Raw genomic sequence first — 25,338 nt, 5'->3', positions numbered from 1 at the left:
TTTATTAACTACCAACTTACTATGTGCTGAGCACAGTGCTAGGTGCTAGGGATATAAAAAACAGGAATGAAACAGTCCTTGTCCTCAAGATGCTTACTTTTTATTTAGGGAGACTACTCCATACTTGACAAATGTATGTTACATGTGTGTCTACACGTAAATACATACATATTAACACATAAAATAAATGCAAGGTGTTATTTGGGGGAAGAACACTAGCAGTTGGGAGGATCAGGAAAAGTGGTCCCAGGAGAAGCCTAATTTTACAAGACTCTATCAAACTCTTGTATTCATTCTTTGTTACCTTGCTTCCATTTTCTATACTTTTCTTTTTAAAAATCCAAGTTGGATTGTAAAGAAAAACAAATTTGAAAGACTTAAGAATTTGGATTGATTCAATGACCTACCATAATTCCAGAAGCTGGATGATGGAGCATGTTACTCATCATCTGACAGAAAAATGATTGATGGACTCAAGGGGCAGAAGGAAACGTATTTTGGGGGAACAGGCCAATACAGGGATTTGTTTTGCTTGATTATGCATATTTGTTAGAAAGGTTTTTTTAATACATATTTTTCCCATGTGGAGAAGGGTCGTAGGGAGGGGAAAATAAACAGATTTTTATTAGTTGAAAAAAATCTTAATTTAATTTTTAAAAAAATCCAAGTTGGTTTGTGAATTTCCTATCCATATGCATTGGCCTCTTCAGATAACTATTGTTTTACCTCTCCAATGGATTGGCTTTTTTTTTTAATACCACCACATATACATTCTTGAGTTTCCTAACCTTCCTAGGCTTAGTTACCCTATAGAATTTCATCCATCAAAGTCCTACTTCAGGTCTCACACCATGGCTTGAAGGCAACTTTAGGTTCTCCAAGTCTAGGGCAGCAGAGCTCAGTCATGGACAGGTCCTGACAAGCTGAAATGGCTTCAATTACAGGCCTGATGATGACCTCTAGGTCTGTTGTTTGTGAACAAATCTAAGTTCAGAGAAGATCATCCATCTTCAGGAGTTAAGCTACTAACCAGTTGCTGAGGAAAACTATCTGCTGAAGCAGAGAGAGGCTAACATCGCCCTTAACGGAAGGAATGCCCATATGGATGAAATCATAGATTGTTAAAGTATTATAGTAATGGTGAGCTATTTTCTCATTCTGATGAGAAATAGCATACGATATCCCTAGGGATGTCATGTATACTCTGGCTTATCTTGTTGTCACCATCTCTTGAATGTCTATGGCCATTTTACTGTGACTCTGGCATAATTCTCATGAACTTGGTAATTACTGGAGAACTTCTGTGACTCTGACAGCTATCACTGAACAAATACTTTCTCCAATGTTTCAGAATATCAAAAAAGGCTTAGTTCAAAAGGAATTTTTTATTTGAAGTTACATTAGGGGAATGTTTCTTATTATATTCTGAACTCCTGAAGACCTTGAAAATCTTGGTCTATTTCCATTTCCATTTGATGATTGCCAAAGGGAAAGGCAATAGGAAACATTTTGTTGTTGTTGTAGAGAAAGGAGCTGTTGTCTCCCTATCTGTTAAATGAGTAAGTTGAACTAGATGAGGGGTGATGTGGTATAACAAAAACATCTCTGGATTAGGAGTCAGAGGAACTGGATTCGAATCTCAAATTTGTCATGCCGCTTAATCTGCATGACTACTTTTAAACTCTCTAGGCCTTAATTTTCTCATCTCTACAAAGAGGTAATTGGACTAGATGACCTTTAAGGTCCTTTCCAGGTCTAAATCTATGAACCTATTTTCTCAAAATTCCTTTCCAGCACTAAATATTATGGTCCTGTGAGCTTATGATCCAATGAATAGTCTATTTGAGAACGAAGTTCTTAGAAGACAGTGTTCTATTCACTCTCGTACAGCTTGATACCAATAGAACTCTTCCAGCTCATTTACAGTGCGAGTGAAAGAACAGATTGTTCATCACTCGTTGGGGATAATGTAATTAAATAATCAGGACTCAGTCAGTCATACAGAAACTTGTGGCCCCAATCCCAGTGCTGCTCCTTAAGAATGATGCTTTGTGCTCTCTCCTGGTGAATGCCATCTTTATATTTTGAAGTTTTTCACACGTAACCATAAGTGTATTGTTCCCATTACTACCACTCCCTTCTTCCGCATTAACATAGTAGATGTCTTAGCATAATTCATGAATGATCTCTTGCTCAATTTCCCTTGTGACAAAAGTCATGAGAGTCAGTGTGATCTAATGGACAAATTGGACTGTTTTCAATCCTTTAATAAAAATAATAATCATATTTAAAGAGCACTTACTATACGCCAGGTACTATGTTAAATGTTTTACCATCGTTGTCTCATTTGATCCATACAACGACTCTGGGAGGTAGGTGCTCTTACTACTTTCATTTTACAGAATGGTTTTGGCTCTGATTGCATTTACCTGCATGGAGTCCATCATGACACATCCCATGCGAAGGTCTCTATTTCTCTGAAAAGAATTAGAATAAATATTATTAATAGATATTTCTTTAAAATTAAATAAATGGAGGCAAATAGAGGTTAAGCAATTTGCCAAGGGTCACACAGCTAGTGAGCATCTAAGGTTAGATTTGGACTCAAGTTCTCTCGACTCCAGACCTAGTGCTCTATCCACGGCACAGCTAGCTGCCCACTACAGTGGGTACTTACAGTGAATAGAGCACCAACTTGACACTCAAAAACCAAAGAAACGGAATTAGAGAGAGGAGTGCCAGAGTATCTCTCAGCAAAGCTTCTGGGTCATAGCAGATGACAGGTAACAGCTGAGGGCACTGAAGCCCTTAATAAACTGACCCTCCTGTTGAGATCTGCAGGAGTTCTCGGTCAGTCATATGGCCCATTTTTGTCTGTCAGTTGCACCTGGTATGACTATCTTATGGTGCTCTTTCTGATCATTTACATGCAGCAAAGTGGAACTATATTAGTTACAATTTAAAATTTGTTTTTTCCTTTTTTGTTATTATGAAATTGATAGCTATTACTAAACTGGAACATTTATGTACAGAAAGAAGAATCTTAATGAAGTCATGAATCCCCGTGATGTACCGTTTGGTTTACTGGAATATAAAGGGTCATATATCTAAAGCTGGGAGGGACCTGTGAGGTCATCTAATCCAATCCTCTCATTTTACAGATGAGAAAACTGAGGCACGGAGAAGTGAAATGATTTACCCATGGTCACACGGGTAGTAAGTGTAAAAATCAGGCCACCAACAGCCAATGAAATATCTCTAATATTTATGGAATTATGTTCCTTTAGAAGTCTAACTTTTGTATTTCTCCTTGGAATGCTATCCATTCTTAAAAACCATAGAATTAAAAACAACACTAACAACAACAGTAACACATACATACATGACAAAAGAGCAATGAAATATATGTATGGCACAAAATGAGGCAATCAGCTAACAAGGAACTATCTAAAGGCAGGGAAACCAATCCCATCCAGTTTCATCTGGTTAAGGTCAGACATTCTTAATCAGTTTATTGTCAATAGTAGCATGCATACATGACGCTTGCTGTCACAAAATGAAACTATATCAAAATTACTGTTCATCTCAAGTAATTCACACATCACTGTACGTCAGAGAGAGTACTCCTACCGGTGACCTCAGCTATCCTTAAAAAATTAATTATGAAGCCTGTTTAATTTACCCCAAATGTAATGGTATTATTGGAAAATAAAATACAAGTTCTCAATAGTTTCAATGCATTCTTGTTGCAAGAAGCTTGCATATACATTAGTCACATTCCCTGGACAAACTCTTGGCCCACAGATTGTTTGCTTGTTGGCAAATTACTTCATTAAACATCTGCACTTTCTCTTGTTTGCTAAATGACCATGCTCTGTCTTTCATACACAAAGAAAATGCAGCTTACCCAGCTTTAGTATGGGTCATTGCATGATTGTCCACTGACTTTCATGTATGAACATGACAATCCACATATCAGGTTTTTTTTTTTTTTAGTGGTGGTTATGTTTTCATGGAACTGTTCAGATGTAATAGGGGTCAGATAAAGGAAAATCCACAAATCCCAGTATGTCATTCAACACACATATGGCTATTTGATTGAGAAGTGTATTTTCTATGAGGTATCAGGCCCCAAGAATTAGCCCTTATGTTGGGGGCTTGGAATTTTAACTACAAAAGCATACTATGCCATTAGGACTAAATTGGGGAGGGGCTGAGAACCTCATAGAAAATGCAGCTTCTAGTTAGATGGGCCCATGCTTATTCTATGACTTCCTGGGAAGTACAGGCATTCACTTATTTGACCCCTGTTAAACACATTTTCTTAATTCATATGAAAAAGACATATGGTTCTAAAATGGCCGGACTGCAATGCTAATAACCCTATGCATAGGCGGGATAGGTGGTTATTAGCATGAAGGGTCTCACAAGTCCCAAATATATCTCCCCCATTGGTCTGGTATTGACTAAAATTCTAATCACTCGACTTGCTAATATATAGCATAATGCAGATAGAATATTGGCTCTAGAAAGTCCCAGCTGAGACATCATTAGCACAAATCAGTGCATTTTAAAGACATATATGACAAGAGAAAAAGACAGATTGGTCATGTAACAAGAGTGATATATAGCACAGCCAAAGTATCCCCCCAAATTTAAAGGAAAGAAAGGCCTTCTGTATGCTGTGTTGTAACTTATTTTGGGGAGATTTACAGAAAAGTATCATCAAGAATTGTACCAAATACACAAATTAACTATAAAGGACATATGAAGAAAGACGCTATCTACATCCAGAGGAAGAACTGATAGACGTCTGTATAGAATAATTTCACATACATACATGTGTGTATGTAAAGTTATTATATATATATGTTACATATGTATGTATAATACCTATGTATTTCACACACACACACACACACACATATATATATATATACCTATTTGCGTCTAATGGTGGTCATCTCTAGGGAAGGAGGAGGGGGGACAGAAGAAAAAAATATTTACATGATAACTTTGTTGTACATTTAAAAGGAATAGCCAGTTATACATAGTAGATTTTCAATTTCGTGTGCAATCATCTTTTTTTAAAATTATGCTGTTATGGAAATGCTTGTTTTATTCCATAAATTAGAAAAAAAAGAATTGCACCAGATGGAAAGTCCCTAGAAGTATATCAATAGAGAGAGTACTCACATCAATGAGGTCATAGGTCAGTCTAAGTAACTAAGGGAATTATGAAGATTATTTTAGTTGGTGGCTTGGACCAAGGGAGGACAAGAATTAGAAAGGATCAATGCAAAGAGAATGGCAGCAAAAAGTCCTTGGAACACTGAACCTGGGAAGGTAGTGCTAGGATGATGGAGATAGAGAAAGCAAGAAGACCATTGAAAAAAATTGTTTTTTTCACAATAATTTTTGAGGTTTCTCCTACTGGTCCAAGTCTATGTCTATATGTCATCTATGACCACGGTACCATTGCCTAGTGGCCCTGTTAAAAGATAGCTTTATACTACCCTAATTAATCTAAACATTTTTAGTTAGAGGTAAATACTTCTGTGTTTTTTTTTTCTTTTTGGAGTGACAGAACAGTCTACATCTTTGAGGAAAAATGCTTGAAATGCAACATTATAATAATGACAATAATGACAGCTGCAGCAGCTGGGGTCTCATTCAATCCAAATAATTCTTTCTGGGAAGTTAAATAACCATTGGGCTTAATTCTTTCCTTTGGGAAAGCCATTCTTCTATTCTCAAATGAATTCCCTCCTTGATCTGGACTTATATCCAGTTCAAAGTGGAGAGAGAGAGAAGAAGAAAAAATCACTCTGCTAGAGCTGGCAGCTTCTGCAATCTCTAGCAAGACCATTTATCATTATTCTACTTTCCCCAGGCCAATTTCTCTAGAGCATGGAGGAGTAGGGAAGAAGGAATGAACAATCAGGTTGAATGAAATAATGGTAAACAGTTCTCCATTATGTATATAATTTCTACCTTTCACTCTTTGCCAACTGAACTGAACCCAAGGAGGATGCATCAGTGATGTTATGTGTCTAGCTGTCTGCTATGATGATCAGTGATACCCACTTCCCAACAAAGAGGTCCTGGACACTATGTGCAAAAAGAGACACATTTTTGGACATGACTCATTGGATAGATGTGTTTCACTTGATTTTACTTTTCTATTACAAGAGTATTTTTCTTTCTTTTTTCTTTTTCTTTCTTTTTCCATTCCTTTCCCTTCCTTTCTAGTTCTAGAGGTATGACCTTGCTTCTATATTAAATAAACCTAGTAGATGACCTTAAAGGTACCTTGAAGCTCTAAATGCTGTGTGTCTAAATGGAAAAGTTAATGAGATGACAAGTGGTTGAGAATTTTAACACTATACCTAGGACTAAATCCTTAGGGGGGGAAGTGATGTTAACTGCCCTCTTTTTTAAGGCTTCCAGGAACTCTTCTTTTTTTCTGGTAATCTACTTCTCTGGAATTATTTACCTTCTTCCTGTGTGAGCCAGGGAGACTGACTTCACGTCTCTGCACCTTCCTTTCCCTTTGTAAAAAGAGGAAGTTGGGTTAGATCCGGGGTTTTTAACTTCTTTGTGTGTTCTGCTCCCCTCTGGCAGTCCAGTGAAACCTATGAACCCATTTTCATAATTAAATGAGATGATATTTGTAAGGTGCTTAACGCAGAGCCTGGCACATAGTAGGCATTTAATAAATGCTTATTCCCTTCCCTTCCCCTCCCTCTAACCCTGTTCTGTTCTGTAGCATGAGCCATGGTTTTGTTCCAAGCCTCCAGTACTCCTAACTATGGCTTGGCAACTTCCTCTACTCTCTTGTATTCCCCATTGTGACTTGATAACCATAGTCAGATTTCTTAATTTCCTGATACAATTTCTGTGACTGCCCCACTTAGCTCTCCATGTAATTGACCCTGTGTAAGTGTCCTAACATATGGTTGGGACATTCTCAACCCTAGACTGTAGCCCTATTTTGATTTACACTGTCCTAAATGCTCAGTGTTTGGAACTTTTTTTCCTGTTTGGAATCAGGAAGACGCTGATTCAAATCTAACTTCTTCCACTTACTAGCCTCGTGATTAACTGGGTAAATCACTCAACATTCAGCATCCCTACTGAAGTCTCTAAAACTATAAGTTACAGAGGGTTTGTTAATTTGTATTGGTAGAGGGAGTTTCCATACCTGATCCAACCCCACATCCCTCCTCCAAAAAAGGGTTGGGGAATTAGGCAGGAAGGCATATATCTCTTTCTCTGATGAATGCCAAGGTAGTCACAAAACTTTGTTTATGCTGAAGTTCCACAATACCTAAAGCAAGAAAATAAACCCAATTGTTACTTTAAAAAATATTTGGAGATCCAAAAATGCATCATGAATTTCATCTTCTTCAAAACACTGCAGTTTCTTGACTTTGGAAGTGGCTATTTATTATTAATTATTCTCCTTATTGGTCTTATGAAAGGTAAAACTTTCTTTCTTTTGAACTTTCAAAATATTCAGTGACTAAATGATTTTTAGACTAAGAACATCTACTGGGCTTATCTACCCATAAAACTTTTAAAGCAAATTTTCATGTAATTTTTATGCAGATTGAGATGCCCGGCATGATCTCAAAATAAAGTTACTAAGCGAAGCACAATTTTTTTTAAAGGCACCATCCACAGTGATACAGGCTTGGATACAGGGCTGATGTAAAAAACATTCTAAAAATTTAAAAAGCACTCTAGGAATATAAAGAATTATAAGGTATACTTTATTTTGACTTGAAATTAGAATAATATGATAATAGCTAGCATTTATATAATGCTTTAAGGTTTGCAAAATGCAGTGATCATCAGAACTCCCTGGGAGACCAGTGTTATTATCATCCCAATTTTATAGATGAGGAAAATGAGGCTAAGAAGTCACATAGCTGATTAAGTGTCAAGCTAGGATTCAAATGTCAGTTTTCCTCATTTCAAGTCCAACACTCTTAACCACTCCACCATCTAGGTGCCTCACAGTGACGCTTTCTGGACCAATCTAACTCTAGCTTCTCTATCTATGAATTCAGAGTCTTTCTCTGGGAACCCAGGTGCTGATATTATTCCTGATTCCAGTGTGAGGAGGTAACAGTGTAATGGAAAGTATTGTTGGCTCTATGATCAGAGGACCTGGATTTGCTAGGTATTACCTTCGTAAACTCGGGTAAATCATGACTCCCTTCCTCAGTTTCCTCATTTGTAAAAACAAAACAAACAAAAAAGAGTTGACCTCTAGGGTCACTTTCAGCTCTACATCTAAGATCTACCTCCGCAGTTAGAAAATACCAGTCAATTCCATCCCACCTTTTCCTGTTTTCCATCAAATCAAAGATAGAATTGTGGATTTTAGTCTTTATTGCTCAGTACAGCTTGACGTGAAAGATTAATACATGAACAACTCCAAAGCAAATATAAGATTTCCACAGAAACTATATTTTAGAAGAGACCTCTTAAACACTTTCCCTTTGAGGATAATAAATCTTCAAACTTACCCAAATCTCTTAGCAGGCATGCATTAAAGACTTTTTTTTTGTTTTCTTATAAATTACTTTTATAATATCTGGCATGTTAAATGAAAATGGGATTCATGGTGAGGATTATAGGACATGGGATTTCATGAAGCATTTGCTAAGGCAATGAGACAGGGGAGGGACTACCAAAGAAGAGGTTGTCTTTAATTTCTAGGGTCAGTGCTTTAATGGGGTGCTACGGATTGGAGAGTAAGAAAGGAGGAAAGAAAGGAAGGAAAGTGAGAGGGAGGGAAAGAAAGAAAAAGGAAGGAATAAGGAAGGAGGAAGGAAGAAAGGAAGGTTCAGGAAGAACAAAGGGAGAAAGGAAAGAAGGAGAGATAGAGAACAGGAAAGGAAGAAGGAAGGAGAGAAGGAAAAATGAAGGAGGGAGGGAGGGAAGAGATAAGAAGGAAGAAAAGAGGGAGAGAGGGAGGAAGGAGGATGGAGGGAAGAAAAGAGAAGAGGGGGAGGGAAGAGGGGAGGAAAGAAGAAAAGGAGAGACAGAGGAAAGAAAGGAGGGAGAGAAGGAAGGAGGGGTGAGAAGGAGTGAAGAAAGGAAGGAAGAAGGGAGGAAGGAATGATGGAGGAAGGGAGAAGGGAGTGAGGGAAGGAAGAAAGGAAAGAGGAAAGGAGGAAGGAAGGAGATTGAGAAGAAAGAGGGAAAGAAGGAGAGTGGGAAGGAAGAAGAAAAGAGTTGAAAGAAAAGGAAGAGCTAGGATCTACTCAAATTGTAGTAATCAAAGGTTATACTCAAAAGTACAGAAATGATCATCTGACCATAGTGATCTATATGCTATATAGCATGTGACATGTGAAACATAAATAGTTGGAAAAATAATTATGAAAATTGCACAAATTGCGACATTTGGCCCCTTTGCTTGTCTGCAGGTCCCAGGTGTCTACAGTTTCCAGGCCAAATCATATTTTCTCTAGCATCAGTTTATTAATAGCTAGAGGGGATGTAATAAATACTCATTTCTAAGCTCCAAATTTTGGTTACAATATGAATAGACCCAAGTCTGGAAGCTACCACTGAAATTCTCTGAGAATGAAGTATTCCTGAATAGTGATGTCATTTATTTGTACTTCCTTTATTGTGGAGACGGAAAAAAAAAACAAAAAAACAAAAAACCCAATATCACCAGTTAGATGCACATTTTTCTCCTGTTTTGCAATAATAGTGGTCACTTTTATAATTCTGATTTTCATTTGAGTTCTAAAAAGATGCTAATAAATTTTATGTCATGGATATCAGACACTAGGGAATATGGGGAAAAAAGGAGATTTGTAATTGAGAAATGAGACCTTCAAAAATTCCCAAATTTTCTTACTTTATCCAGTTTTATCCTCAAACAGAATCCCGGAAAAGTGAACAACAGCATAAAGAAAGGAAGAACAACTCATCTCCTAGACTTACAAACCCTGTGAACTTGGGGGCATTTGACTTTGAAACAAATCCTACACGCAATCTTATAAATAAATTGTAAGTAAAGGGATTGAAAAAGTCATATTGAAACATCAAAATACCATTTGGAAAATCAAACTCTGAGAAACAACTAATACGTTTTCCCTCCCCCTCAGTTTTTCCCCAAATGTGAAGAGTGGTTTAGGTTTTCAGTAGGAAGGAAAGCATAACAGCCAGAGAGGACGCTGAATGAGAGACACAGTGACACAGTCAAAATGTCCCCTTGTAGTAATCACTGCAGCACTTTTGGGTGTCCCCAACTTACCTCTTATAAAATACGTAGACCACGCCTTTCTAAATAGCCACCCTCAGATGGACCCTCACAATGCTAATATAGCAAATTCCACCTAGTCATTACCAATTGAGATGAAGGCCTGTGTAAATTTCTGAACGTTTTAGAGAATGTTTTTAAACAAGTGGAATTGTATTTTTTTTCCAGGGATTTGTAGTAATATGGATTAGGCTAAGGAAGTATTGCTAAGTGAAAGTAAACTTGTTTTTATTAAAGAATAGATAAGGAAGGCTTTCAATGATTACATCATTTTCTGTGTATAAATAGCAATGTCTAATGGTCATTCCTTCATTATGGAGTTATTAAACACCTGTTATGTGCCAAGCAGTTAGGATACATAGACAAAAAAGAAACACTTCCTGCCCTCAAAGAGTTTGATTTCTGTTGGGGGCGGGGAGGGGATATGAATTCAAGTAAGTAAGTAAAAGAATGTTCAGATAAGGATAGGGGTTTGACACTGGGCCTGTGATTGTACTAGTATAAGGTACTCCTCAATAAGGACACTCCACCTGTCAACACAAGTTGTCATCTTCTTGGCTACTTACAGTCTTAGAGACTATGAGGGCAGGTATGGGGCACCATAGTGCAATAGAGTGCGGGGCCTGGAGGCAGGAAGACCTCTCTTCCTGAGTTCAAATCTGGCCTAAGATACTAAGCTTGTGACCCTGGACAAGTCACTTAACCCTGTTTACCTCAGTTTCCTCATCTGTAAAATGAGCTGGAGAAGGAAATGGCAAACCACTCAATTATCTTTGCCAAAAAAAAAAAAAAGCCCAAATGAGATCATGAAGAGTTGGACAAGACTAAAAAGGACTGAACAAGTCTTAGAGTTTTCTTGAAAATGAATTGCCCTGAGGGGCAGCTAGGTGGCCCAGTGGATAGAGCACCAGCCCTGGAGTCAGGAGGATCTGAGTTCAAAGCCAGCCTCAGACACTTGACACTTAACAGGTATGACCCTGTGCAAGTCATTTAATCCCATTGCCTCAAAGAAGAAAGGAAGAAAGAGAGAAAGAAAGAAAGAAAAGAAAATGAATTGCCCAGAGTCAAATAGTATGTGTCAAAGTCAGGACTTGAATTCAAGCCTTTCTGGTCGGCTTCAAGGCCAGCTTTCTATCCACTACCCCATGCTGCCTCTCTTTATATAGAATTAAACACAAAGTAATTATGGGGAAGGAGTGGTGTTTGTACTAATTTACTGCATCATTAGAAAAAGGCCGCCTGCAGGAGGTGACTTTTTGAGCTGAGATGTGAAGGGAGATATGAGAGTAGCCAATGCAAACATTCAGAGGATGGAGATGGGATATAAAGAGCAAGTAAGAGCAAGTACATCACTTTTTACATCTTAGAGTGCATAAAGGAGGGTAGTAGGCAGAAAGACTTTAAAGGAAGGCTGGGGCCAGATTCTGAAGGTCTTTACATGACAAACAGACAAGTTTCTATTTTAACCTAGTGGCAACTGGGAGCCACTGTAGCATATTTAGGGGGGGAATGGCATGGCCTGACTGGTGCTTGGCCTTCCCCTCTGACATGACCTCTCATCTAATCTGTATATATCATATATGCACTTAGTTACTTACAGGTTGTCTCCTAAGTTTAAATGTGAATTCCTTGAGGCAAGAACCTATTTTTACTTTTATTCTTATCCCTGTCACGTGTACATTTTTTGTTATTCAGTCATTCAGTTGGGTCCGACTCTTTGTGACCCTGTGGACCATAGCACACCAGGCCTTACACACAACAAGCACTTAATAAACACTCATTGATTGATTGATTAAGATTGAAGGATGAATAGTAAAGGGGACCAACTAGAAGTAAGAGGAGTAATCTAGGTGAGAGTAATGAGAGCCTTATTTAGGATGGAGGTCATTTCAGTGGAGAGAAGGGACAGACGTGACATCTGTTTTGGAGGCAGAGTGACTGATTAGATATGGGGAGTGAGGTAGAGGGAATAATAGAGGGAGATTATAAGGTTACAAAAGAGGGTAAACGGAAGGATGATGGTGTCACCAACAGAAATAGAGAGTTTAGGATGAGGGGTAGGTTTAGGTAAAAAGATACTGAGCTCTGTTTTGTACTTTTTGATTTTAAGATGACAGGATGTCCAGTTGGGAATGCCCAATAGGCAGCTGGTGATGCAGTCAGGACTGGAGCACTGGAAAAAGATTAAATACACTTGAAAACAATTCTTCTTTTAAGTTAAAAAGTTCAAACATTCTTTCCTGTAAAGTTGTAAAAATCTTTTTTTCGTAAGTAATACACATTAGCTCAATCTCTCACCCAATGACCCCAAAATATGAAATAGTAGGATCCTTTTTAAAATGTGTGTGTTAGATGTGCCTTCATTGAATTTCCCTTATGGATTGTGAGCCCAGTGAAGTAGATGAAGCAATGTGCTGATAGGAGTGCCTGAGCCAAGCACCAGTTCCCTTGGTGACCTTGAATGTATACTTTGATTTGAAGAAATTTCTCCAAGAACTCTTAGGAAACAGATTACTACATATTTCATCCATAGAGCGTCACAGACACAGGCAAAACACACACTTTCCATGGAAACTCCTGTTAGTTCAAGAATTCTTAAAGTATTGGAAAAATTTATTTTATGTTCTGCTGTTATGTTCATTGCTTTTAAAATTTTCATTCCAAGTGAGGAAAGCAGAAACTGAAATACCATGACCCAGTGACCTCTAGATTCTCTCTGCTCTAAATTAATTGTGGAAAGAAATAATTAATGGACATGTTAATTGCTGGATTAATAACTACTCTACATATAGGTAGTGTTTTACTAATGTCTGGATACAGCCCATAATTAGATTATGGAAGCTTTTATCACAATGCCTGGCACATAGTAGGTGCTTAATAAATGTTATTGATTGATCAGGGCAAAAAATAAAAGTTCAAAAATATTGTTAGTGTAACGATAAGACATGTTTATGTGATTGAATTATGTGAAAGAATATCTAGGGTAGTGGGGAGAGCTCTGAACTTGGGAGTCAGAAGATATGGCTTCTAGTGGTAGTTTTGCCACTTACTTAACCTTTCTGTGTCTGAGTTTCCCCATCTGCAATATGGGGGTAAAAATACTTGCACTCTGGGGCAGCTAAGTGGTGCAGTGGATAGAGCACTGGCTCTGAAGTCAGTAGGACCTGAGTTCAGATTCAGCCTCAGACTCATTAAAAACTCGCTAGCTGTGTGACTCTGGGAAAGTCACTTAACCCGAATTGCCTCACTAAAAAAAAAAAAAAATACTTGCACTGCCTACTGAATGGGGTTATGAGCTATAAAGCATTACATAGCTTATTAAATTGCATAGGGCTATGTAGGGCAGCATGAAGTAGGATATAAAGGCCAGCCTGGGAGTCAGAAAGAACTGGGCTCAAGTCTTTCCTCTGATTGCCGCTGTTGTTTGTCCTTGGTTCTCAAAGAGGACCATGACATCAGGACGGTGATGCCATGACTTGCAAGTGAATTGGGTTTAAGTGAGGGAGGACTGTGCAAAGTCATCAGCCTCCCTTTCTCTGGAGCCATCTAGGTCCAGTGACAAGATATACATCAGGATGACAAGTGATGCCCTGGATGCAGTGGGAGACCTTGGCCTTTTTAAGCTAAGGTCTTTAGCAGGTCTCAGTTTGACTGAGGCAATGCCCATTCAGTGATTAAGGCTAGGTAAGAAAATGAGCTGAAGAATGGCTCTTTAACCACTGAAACCATTGGTGAGTCACTTAACATCTTAATGTCTGAGGCAACTCTCAAAGATTATAGCTGCCAATTTGTATTAATGTTGGAATGTTTCCAGGCCAAGAGTTGTTCAGTTGTGTCTGGTTCTTTATGTTTTAAGGACAACCCCCATCCCCCAAGCTTCTCTCCTGAAACAAAGGCCCATCCTTTCAATACCATTATTCTGGGGATGATATGCATGCAAACTTCAGAGAGCAAATCCCCTCAAAAAAAATGATTCGTTCTGTAAAATTGGGACTCAGTCAAAAGGCCACATGATATGTGATATGGGAATCACTCTATTTATAACTAAAGCTAATGGAAAAAGAAGGAATTTACATGGATTTTTTAAGCACTGCATAAGTATACTTCACTTACTTTCTGGACGTCTTCTCCATAGCCTTACCAACTGCCTTGCCAATCTGCCTCTACCCTGTGGTCCTGCTGTCCTGGTTGGTGACTGCTTTCCCTGGACCACTATTTTAAGAAAACTCCAGATACCATGCTTTACTTTACTTCCTACTCTCCAGCCATCTTTTCTGTAGCTGTGAGGACCACCTTCCCATTGTGCACTTACTTTTTCTTCCTCTTCCCATCCTCTTACTCCTAGTTATGAAACCATGAACCGTGATCAAATCAACTCCGCCTTTGTTCCTAGATGGGATGTGTCAATGTACCCCCCAATAACCTCATTGATCATCCCTTTAACTTTCAGGATCAAAATGCCCCCTTCCCTGGCCATCAGTCCTCTAAGAATCTCCCCCATTGGAAAGCAAGCTCATTGAGGGGAGGGACTGTCTGTTCCTTAGTATTTATATTCTCAGAACTTAACACAGTATTTGGTGCATAATAAGCATTTAATAAATTATTTTTCATTTATTCATTCTCAGGACTCAAGGTTATAGCTAGTATATATCTAGCCCTTTTATGGTAGGCACCATTTCATTTTTGTCTATGTATCTCCAGCTCTTAGTATCATGTTTTGGAAGCATGGTAGACACTTAAAAATGGTTGTTGACTGATTGGTTTCTCATTCCCCACTCACTACCTCCCACCCCCAAGCTTTGTGGTATCACAAATTAGAGAAAGGTTCACAGAGATCAGTAAGAAACCCTTCTGATTCATAGTTTCACAACTAACTTGGGATTTTGAATATTCTTAACGTACCTTCGAAGCCAATGTGGCCAGTGCTGAAGGCAGCCACACAGCCCATCTCTAATTTATACCTTGCAATTTGCTTCCCAATTGATGCAATCAAATAATGTGTGCACACACAATAGTTGCTGATTAATTAACACCTTGTAATTTGGTTTCAAGATTACATCTTTTCTCACCAGGTACAGTATGATATTTGTAGATTTTTCCAGCTGGAGACTGTAGACCCTGTGAATGTAAAGGGCTTGCTCAATTTCTTAAGCTGTCAATAAGGATTCAGGTCAGTTCAATATAGTCTTGCTGAAAGGTGTATTTTAGAACAAAACATCTTTTCCAGTTCTAATGGAATGGGGAAGGAGGGAAGGAACAGAATATCTTCTTTCACCCTATTTCTGACACATTCTTTCCTCATACCTATTACCCCCTAACTCACCATCTCCCCCATCACCAGCATCACTTTGGCCTCTGAAGAAAGAAAAGAAAGAAGCATTTATAAGGTGCCTGCTATGTTCCAGGCATTGTACAGATAGGTCCTGTTTTATGTCATTAGGTTGCCGTTTTACGCCTGAGGAATCTGAAGCAAACTGGAGTTAAATGACTTGCCAGGGTCACAGGGCTAGTCAGTGTCTGAGTCCGGATTTGAACTCAGGTATTCCTAACTCCAGGTCCAGCACTCTATCCATTGTGATACCTGGAAATGTCTAGGAAGGCGATGGGCTCTAGAAAAGTTTGTATATTCTTAGAAATGAGGGGCCATAATGAAGCACTACTCTACCCTTTCCTCCCAACTTTATTACCAATTCTGCCATTGCTTCATATACACAAGGAAGATTGAGTACAACTATTTTGAACCGTGCTGAAAAGATGATATCAAAGCTTCCCCAATGAGGACAACGGCTGGCAGGGTTGGGCTAAAGACTACACTCTGGCAGGGGGCAAAGTGGAAAGAGAAATGAACTGGGATCAGGAGAGCCTCGAGTTTGGATTTTGGTGCTGACACTTGCTAGCTCCGTGAGCCAGAGCCAGTTCTTTCATCACTCTGAGCCTCAATTTTCTAATCTGTAAAACCAAAATAATATTTACACCCCCTGCTTCCAAGGACTGTTTCCAGCAAGACATTTCATAAATCTTAACTAGAAATATGAACTGTTGGCTCAGCACCTTCCAGTTCCACATGAAAAAAAGTCAGGGGTGGGTGTTCAGGGATGGATGGAAACCTATCAAACTGTAAACAATCCAACTGTTACCCTGTCTCTCTATCAGCTTCTCTCCCTGCCCACTCACAAGATATAAACAAACCACTGCTGGCCATCTTCCAGTGTTGATGATTTGACCAATCATTTTCCAGCCTTGCTGAGGAGTTCTTACACACTACGGGGTCTCTGAGTGCATTGTGTGGATTTGCTGCCCCTTAGCAGCCACACTTACTGGTAGTCAGCTCAAACTTGTTCCTGTATATGAATGTAGGTGTTTCCCTCTGAATCAGAGCTGTTGGCACCTGATAACAGAGAAAGGACTTGTCTTCTGTGATGCCTGATGGTGTCATCCTGGCATCCTAGTGGTTGGAAAAAATGGAGGAGAGGAGAGGCTGAACTGCTCTTGTCAAATTTGGGGAGGCTAGCAGTTACTGATAAGAAGCGACACAGAATCTTGACTATACTTTTGTTTCAGAATATGCTTCTGAGGCACTCCCTCAATTAGGAAGTAAGAGCTTGTAGGGAAGAGGTAATCCAGTGGGAAAAGTTGTGGTCCCAGAATCAAAAGTCCTGGGTTCAAATCCCATTTCTGACTGTCTACAACTTTATGCAACTTACTTAACATCTCTGAGTTTTCAGTTTCATCATCTGTAAAATGAGATGGGCTCTTCCAGCCCTAGTTCTATGATCCTATGGCAATACATTTTCAATAGATACTCACAGCTCCTTTGTCCAGCTTCATTACGAATTTCTGAGGACCAATCCAGTTTCCTTGGTTCTCAGATGGTTCAATTAGTTTCAGTTTTATAGTTTCATATTACAAGAGCCTCATGTGTTCTAACAATTTTATATGTAAAAATCTTATATGTAAACAATCTTATATGTAAAAATATGTCATTGTACCCATTAATACTTGCTCATATCTCAGAATCTTATGTTTAGGGATCTCAGGCAATCACCCAAAATAGGTTTCCATGTCGTTCTGTGCAAATTAGCTGGAAGAGGATAGCAGAAATTTGTGACTCCCATCATCGTATAATGCCCAGGCTTCTAACTTCTACTCATCATCATTCTTTGTAAACATGTTTTTGCCATATGGAGTGCTTTACCAATTAGTAAAGACCCTTTGGTTCTGCAGGCTGATAAAATAGTGCAAGGGAATGTTGGGGAGAAGATAGCCAAATTTGACGTTCCCAGCACAAAGCAGTATTGAGGACGAGTTTTCTATCAACAAGTATAGGCTGGCTTAGTACATATCAGCAAACAATTGTTGCTCCCCTGCTACCTAAAAAACTCGTCAGAAATCCATCCTCTGCTGGTGCATTGTGTATATTCTGACATTGAGGCTAAGCCCAGGAGTACTGCGTGTCTCAGGTTCTCTTTCCCTCTACTTATTACAAAATATTTGCCTTATTTTCTTCTTCACATGCTTCATCCCCCTCACTCCAATTCTTGTCAATAGCACGGTCCAAATTAATAGTTCTTTCAGGTTTAATAATATAAGGATGTATTACGTGTTTGAAGTTTGGTCTCTTTGAGTGTTTTACTCATTGTAAATGACAAAATAACACTTTTTTCTTACCTGCTTTGGTTCTTCAAGTCTAAATTATTTCAAAAGCTTTGAAAAGCTCTCCTGATTTTTTTCTTTTCTTTTTTTTCATTCAACTTCTGGTAAGCCTGTTTTCGGAAAAGAAATCCATGGAAATGATCATTTACATTCTGCCACATGTCACATGCTCAGAGAAGCCTGAATAGGATCTTTTGCTTTACATACTGTAGTTTTGTTTTGTTTTTTAAAGCAGGGATTTGTTCAAAGTTTTTTTTCCCTCATGAATAAACTTTATAATAAGACTTTGGGGGAAAATAGCAGATTTGTTTTTAACAGGTTTGTTCACTTAGAAGGTCAAAAAATTGTGGATTATTTTGGAACTGATGTGATTTCATTGAGATCATTGAAACCTGTGATTTCATTGGTGAAGGAAATTTCCTCTACAGTAGTGGTGTCAAATTCAAATAGAAAGAGGTCCACTAATCTTTCCATAAAGATCTCTGCAGCATATTGACCTAGTTTTAAATTGTAATATTATCTATGTTTTATTGTATTTTTGTTTAGTTAAATGTTTCCTGATTACATTTGAATCTGGTTTGGGCTATCCTTTTTATTAATTGTATTCCCAGTGCTTAGCAAAATGCCTGGAACTTAAAAAAGGGACATTAGATTGGATTGGATTGGGCTTCACATGGGAGATTTGTGGGCCGCAAGCATCCAGGAGGCTGTGTATTTGACACCTCTACTCTATACCTCCTTCCCTGCACAATCATTCTTAGAGTTATACCAAGCACCAAGAGTTGACTTACTCAAGGCCTCACAGCTAATCTGTGTGATAGACAGGACTGCAATCCATGTCTTTTTGACTCCAAGACAGTTCTGAATCCATTATGTGACACTGCCTCTGTTAATTGTCCCTGTTGATTTAATTAACTCTGAAGAATTGATCAATTGCTTATCAGTCTTACTGGGGAATCATGGAACAGTAGGGATTCAGGTGTTCCCAGAATGTACAGATTTAATGAATGAATGAAAAAACATTTATTAAGCGCTTAGTATGTAGCAATTACATACTAAAAACAAAGCAAAAAAAAAACCCAGAAAACAAACAAAAACAAAAGGGAAGACAGTTTCTGCCCTGAAAGACCTTATATTCTAATATTCTTATATTCTAAAAGAAGGAGACAACATGTATTAGGGAGTGGTGGCTAGGGAGAGTTGTTTTGGTTTGGAAAGTCACAGTGATAGTAAGTGGAGCTACAGGGAAATAGAATGAAATATTATTTTCAGTAAGAGTGATGGGATTAATTTAATCATGGTTCTAGAACTGGAAATCTAAGGGAAGGAGGAAGTGATGAGAAGGGTGCATGCAAGGTGGCAAGTGAGATTGGTGGGAAGATGGAGTGAGGAATAAAGTAAAGCAAAAATGGAACATCCCACCTGTTACAATGGGCCACATGTTAAGCACTGGCCAATCAAAAGATCTATTGCTTTATGGAACTCCAACCCTACCCATGTCTGCTAGATAGTCCTAACTTTCCTCATGTATAAGTGTATATATTCCTCTTTGGAGAAACATAATATGCCTTTTGTTTGAGAAAAATATAATATCAAGCAGGGAATGTCAATGCTTCCAAACCAAGATTATTGGAGTTCATTCATTTGGAGTTCATTTGCAAATAGCAATCACTGGCAGATGCTTATAGTTTCTCATCCCATGTGACACACTCTAATAGTCATGTTATAAAATGTCAGAAAGGTCCTCCTTGCCTGTCACTAGGAATAAGATGTTTTGTTCGTGAAGGCAAATAATATGATATCAATTATACATGTGAAATCATGCAAAATATATTTCCACATTAGCCATATTGAAAAACAAGTCAAAAAATAAAGAAAACAAGAAAATTATATTTCAATTTGTATTCAGAGTTCATCAGTTCTCTTTCTGGAGGTGGATAACATTTTTTCATCATGAGTCTTTTGGAATTGTCTTGGATCATTGTATTAATCAGAGAAGCCAAGACTTTCAGAGTTGACCATTGTTACAACATATTGTTATTGTGTACAATGATCTCCCAGTTTTTCTCACTTCACTTTGAATCAACTCATACAGGTCTTGCCATTTTTTTTTCTGAAACCACTCTCCCTCTTCATTTCTCATAGCATAATAGTACTCCATCACAATTATATGCCACAACCTATTCAGCCATTCCCCTATTGTTGAGAATCCCCTCAATTCCCAATTCTTTGCCAACACAAAAAGAGATGCTATAAATATTTTTGCACATATGAGTACTTTTCCTTATTCTTTGATTTCTTTGGGGCACACACCTTGTAGTGGTATTGCTGGATCAAAGGGTAGGCAAGTTTTATAGCCTTTTGGGCAAAGGTTTGGCTTGTTCTCCAGAATGGAGCAATTCACTACTCCAATAGCCGTTCATTAGTGTACCTATTTTTTTCCCCATAATCCACTCCAGCATTTGTAATTTCTGATAAGTGTACTTGCTCTGTGACCTGGGAGCTCTGCAATTTAGCTATAATTTTCTGGGAGTTTTCATTTTGTGATCTCTTTCAGGAGGTGATTGATAGATTTTTTCAATTTCTATTTTACTCTCTGGATCTATGACATTGTGGCAGTTTTCCTTTATGATTTCTTGAAATATGATGTCCTAGCTCTGTTTTTGATCATGGCTTTCAGGTAGTCAAAAACTCTTAAATTATTCTTCCTTGATCTACAGGTCAGATATTTTTCCAATGAGATACTTAACATTTTTTTCTATTTTCTTTTGACTTTGTTTTATTTTTTCTTTATTTCCCATGGAGTCATTAGCTTCCACTTATCCAATTCTTATTTTTAAGGAATTATTTTCTTCAGTGAGACTTTGTACCTCTTTTTTATTAGGCCAATTCTTGTTTGTAAGGTGTTATTTTCTTCAGATTTTTTTTTGCCTCTTCTACCAAGCTGTTAATTCTCTTTTTCATAATTTTCTTGCATTACTCTCATTTATTTTCCCAATTTTCCTCTACAAATTTTTATCTTTTTCTTTCACTTTTCTAGGAATCCTTGCTGGCCTTGGGTCCAATTAGCATCTTTCTTTAAGATTTTGCTTGTAGGTGTTTTCACATTATTGCCTTCTTCTAAGTTTATGTCTTGATCTTCCCTGCCACTATGGTGGCTTTATGGCCGAGTTCATTTTGTTTTTATTGTTTGCTCATTTTTCCAGCCCATTTCTTCACTTTGAACTTTGAAAAGTTGAGATCTGGGCGGAGCCAAGATGGCGGAGGGAAAGCAGTGACTGTCTTGAGCTCTCTCCCAAAGCCCTTCAAATACCTAAAAGAATGGCTCTAAGCAAATTCTAAAGCAGCAGAACCCACAAAAAGACAGAGCAAAACAAATTTCCAGCCAAAGACAGCCTGGATGGTTGATCAGAAAGGTATATCATGCTGGGCCCGGAGAGGAGCGCAGTGTGGTTTGGGCGCACAGGCCACAGCGACCCTGGAGCAGGCCTCAGAGGACTGAATCGCAGGCAGCTGTGGCAGCTTCCAGACTTCTCAACCCATGAACACCAAAGACAACTTGGAAGGTCAGTGGGAAAAGTCTGTGAATGCGGTGAGAGAAGGAGCTAGGTCTCAGCCTCAAGTCCCGAGCGTGCCCTCGGGGCAGCAGCTGCCTCCTGAGCTCCAGGCCCTAAGACTGAGGGGGAATCGAGTGGCTGATCAGAGGGGGATTACAGGGATCTCTTTGCCAGTGCTAAGGCAGGAATCTCTTGCTTTACCAGTGCTTGGATCTGGGTCATAGTTCTGAGGGGCAGTCCTGCGACAAGGAGGAACGCTGGTGCAGTGGAGCTTGTTGTGGCTGTGGAGAGGAAACACCTCGTCCCTTATCATAGCACCTTGGAAGAACTGAAAATTTACAGGTCCCTAGAAGTACCTCTGAAAACAGCTGTACAAACCCCCAAAGCTTGGGACAGTACACTCTTCACATTGGAAGCAGACTTTTACCTTAACAAAGAGTTTAAAACTCAAGTAATTGGCCGGGATCATGAGTAAGCAGCCCAAAAAGAGTCAGACTATATTATCTTACTTTGGTGACAAAGAAGATCAAAACATACAACCAGAAGAAGACAACAAAGCCAAAGCTCCTACATCCAAAGCCTCCAAGAAAAATATGAATCAGTCCCAGGCCTTGGAAGAGCTCAAAAGGGATTTTGAGAAGCAAGTAAGACAAGTAGAGGAAAAACTGAGAGTGATGCAAGAAAATCATGAAAAACAAGTCAACAGCTTGCTAAAGGAGACCCAAAAAAACACTGAAGAAAATAACACCTTAAAAAATAGCCTAACCCAAATGGCTAAAGAGGTCCAAAAAGCCAATGAGGAGAAGAATGCCCTAAAGAGCAAAATTGGCCAAATGGAAAAGGAAGTCCAAAAGATTACTGAAGAAAATACTTCCTTAAAAATTAGAATAGAGCAATTGGAAGCTAGTGACTTTATGAGAAATCAAGACACTGTAAAACAAATCCAAAAGAAAGAAAAATTAGAAAACAATGTGAAGTATCTCATTGGAAAAACAACTGACCTGGAAAATGGATCCAGGAGAGAGAATTTAAAAATTATTGGACTATCTGAAAGCCATGATCAAAAAAAGAACCTAGGCATCATCTTTCAAGAAATCATCAAGGAAAACTTCCCTGATATTTTAGAACCAGAGGGCAAAATAGAAATTGAAAGAATCTACCAATCTCCTCTGGAAAGAGATCCCCAAAGGAAAACTCCTAGGAATATTGTAGCCAAATTCCAGAGTTCCCAGGTCAAGGAAAAAATATTACAAGAAGCCAGAAAGAAACAATTCAAGTATTGTGGAAACACAATCAAGATAACACCAGATTTAGCTGCTTCTACATTAAGGGACCACAGGGCATGGAATATAATATTCTGGAGGGCAAAGGAGATAGGATTACAACCAAGAATCACTTACCCAGCAAAACTGAGTATAATCCTACAGGGGGAAAAGTGGTCATTCAGTGAAATAGAGGACTTTCAAGCATTCTGGATGAAAAGACCAGAGTTGAATAGACAATTTGATTTTCAAATACAAGAGTCGAATGGAACATGAAGAGGTAAACAGGAAACAGAAATCATAAGAGGCTTATTAAGGTTGAACTGTTTACATTCCTGCATGGAAAGATAATATTTGTAACTCATGAAACCTTTGTCAGTATTGGGGTAGTTGGAGGGGAAAAAATTATATGTACGTATATATAGATATAGATAGATAGATAGAGGGCACAGGGTGAGTTGAAAATGAAGGGGTCGTATCTGGAGAATAAAATTAAGGGGTGAGAGAGGAATATACTAGGAGAAGGAGAAAGGGAGAGGTAGAATAGGGTAAATTATCCCACAAAAAAAAACAAACCAGAAAAGAAAAGGCTCTCTCAGTGGAGGGGAAACAGGGGAAGGTGAGAGGGAATGAGTGAATCTTATTTTCATAGGATTTGACTTAAGGAGGGAATAACATACACACTCAATTGGGTGTGGAAATCTGTCTTACCCTACAGGAAAATAGAGTGGAAGGGGACAAGAGAGTAGGGGGATGATAGAGAGGAGGGCAGATTGGGAAAGGTGGTAATCAGAAGCAAATCCTTCTGAGGAGGGACAGGGTCAAAAGAAAGAATAGAATAAATGGGTGGGCGGGATAGGATTAAGTGAAATAGAGTTAGTTTTTCACAGCATGTCTACTATGGAAGTATTTTGCGTAACTGCACATTTATAACCTGTATTTAGCTGCTTGCCTTATCAATGAGGGTGGATGAGGAGGGAGGAAGGGAGAAAATTTGGAACCCAAAGTTTTAAAAACACATGTTTAAAAAAAATGTTTTCACATGCAACTGGGAAATAAGAACTACAGGAAATGGGGTACAGAAATCCATCCTGCCCTACCGGAAAATTGAAGGGGAAGGGGATAAGAGAAGGGGGAGAGAGATAGAAGGGAAGGCAGACTAGGGGAAGGGGTATTTAGAATGCATGCCATCTTGGGGTGGGGGAAGGGGCGAGATGGGGTGAAAATTTGGAACTCAAAATCTTGTGGAAGTAAATGTTGAAAACAAAAAAAAAATAAAAATGACCGTCAGAAAAAAAAAGAAAAGAAAAGAAAAGTTGAGATCTGCTCACCTCGGGTTAGGGAGCCACTGTACTAAGTTTCAGGCTTTTTCATGCCACTGTTTTCAGAGCTAGCTCTGGGGACATCTGCAAGTTTTTAGTGATTCCAAAGTGGTGTGATCCTGGGAGATGTATGGTCACTGCTCTCTTGCTCTGTGTTCTGGTCTTTACCTGGGAAGGGCCCCTACTCCCTTGCAGCCACAAGTATTGGTGCTCCTCTTGACCCTCAAACTGTGACCAGATCCTTTGCTCTCCTGCAGTCGCAACTGTTAGTGCTTTTTCTTAGAGTCCAGTTCCCCTGCTACCTGTGACAAATCACAAACACCCCTCCTTGTCCTGGAACCGTATCCCAGAATTACTTATGGGCAATAGAGTTGCCAATCAGCATGAGTTGCACCTAGTGCCAGGAAAGGGTCCCCTGTAATCTCTTTATAATCAGTTGTCTGACCCCCTTACTGTCTCAGGGATAAATTTATTTCCCAAAGGCCATACAGCTACTAAAACTTGTAGATAAAACTAGGACTCCATCTCAGTCCAAAGTTATTTCCACTGTACATGTTGTTCCTCTTTTTCTTTATTATTTGTTGACTCCCTATTCCTTTCCCCAATGTCGAAGCCGTAAACATTTCCAAATTTCGTCAGACCTCCAACTTCTGTGCCCTCTTGTCTTTTAGTAGATAATCTCATAGCATGTATTCTTGCTGCCATGAGCTAATGGTCATTATTGCAGAGGGTAGGAGTTGGAGAATGGAGAGAGTTTCTTCTTTCCATTGAAAATTTGTGAGTTTTATGCCCAAAGGGCTATAAAACTGTGCAAATCCTTTGATTCAGCAATATTACTACTAGGTCTGTATCCCAAAGAGATCAAAGGACAAGGAAAAGGACAAATATATGCAAAAATATTTATAGCAGCTCTTTTTGTGGTAGTAAAGAATTGGAGATTGAGGGGATGTCCCTCAGTTAGGGAATGTGTGAACAAACTGTGGTATATGATTGTTTTGGAGTACTATTGTACTATAAGAAATGATGAGCAGGGGCAGCTAGGTGGCCCAGTAGATGGGGAACTGGCCCTGGAGTAAGGAGGACCTGAGTTCAAATCCGGCCTTAGACACTTGACACTAGCTGGGCAAGTCACTTAATCCCATTGCCTAGCCAAAAAAAAAAAAAAAAAAAAGAAAAAAGAAAGAAAGAATGAAAGAATGATAGAATGAAAGAAAGAAAGAAAGAAAGAAAGAAAGAAAGAAAGAAAGAAAGAA

Source organism: Vombatus ursinus, unplaced genomic scaffold (assembly GCF_900497805.2).
Source record: "Vombatus ursinus unplaced genomic scaffold, bare-nosed wombat genome assembly UNPS02014874.1, whole genome shotgun sequence".
Lineage (NCBI taxonomy): Eukaryota > Metazoa > Chordata > Mammalia > Diprotodontia > Vombatidae > Vombatus > Vombatus ursinus.
The sequence above is the reverse complement of the archived record's forward strand: the minus strand, read 5'-3'. Positions refer to the sequence as shown.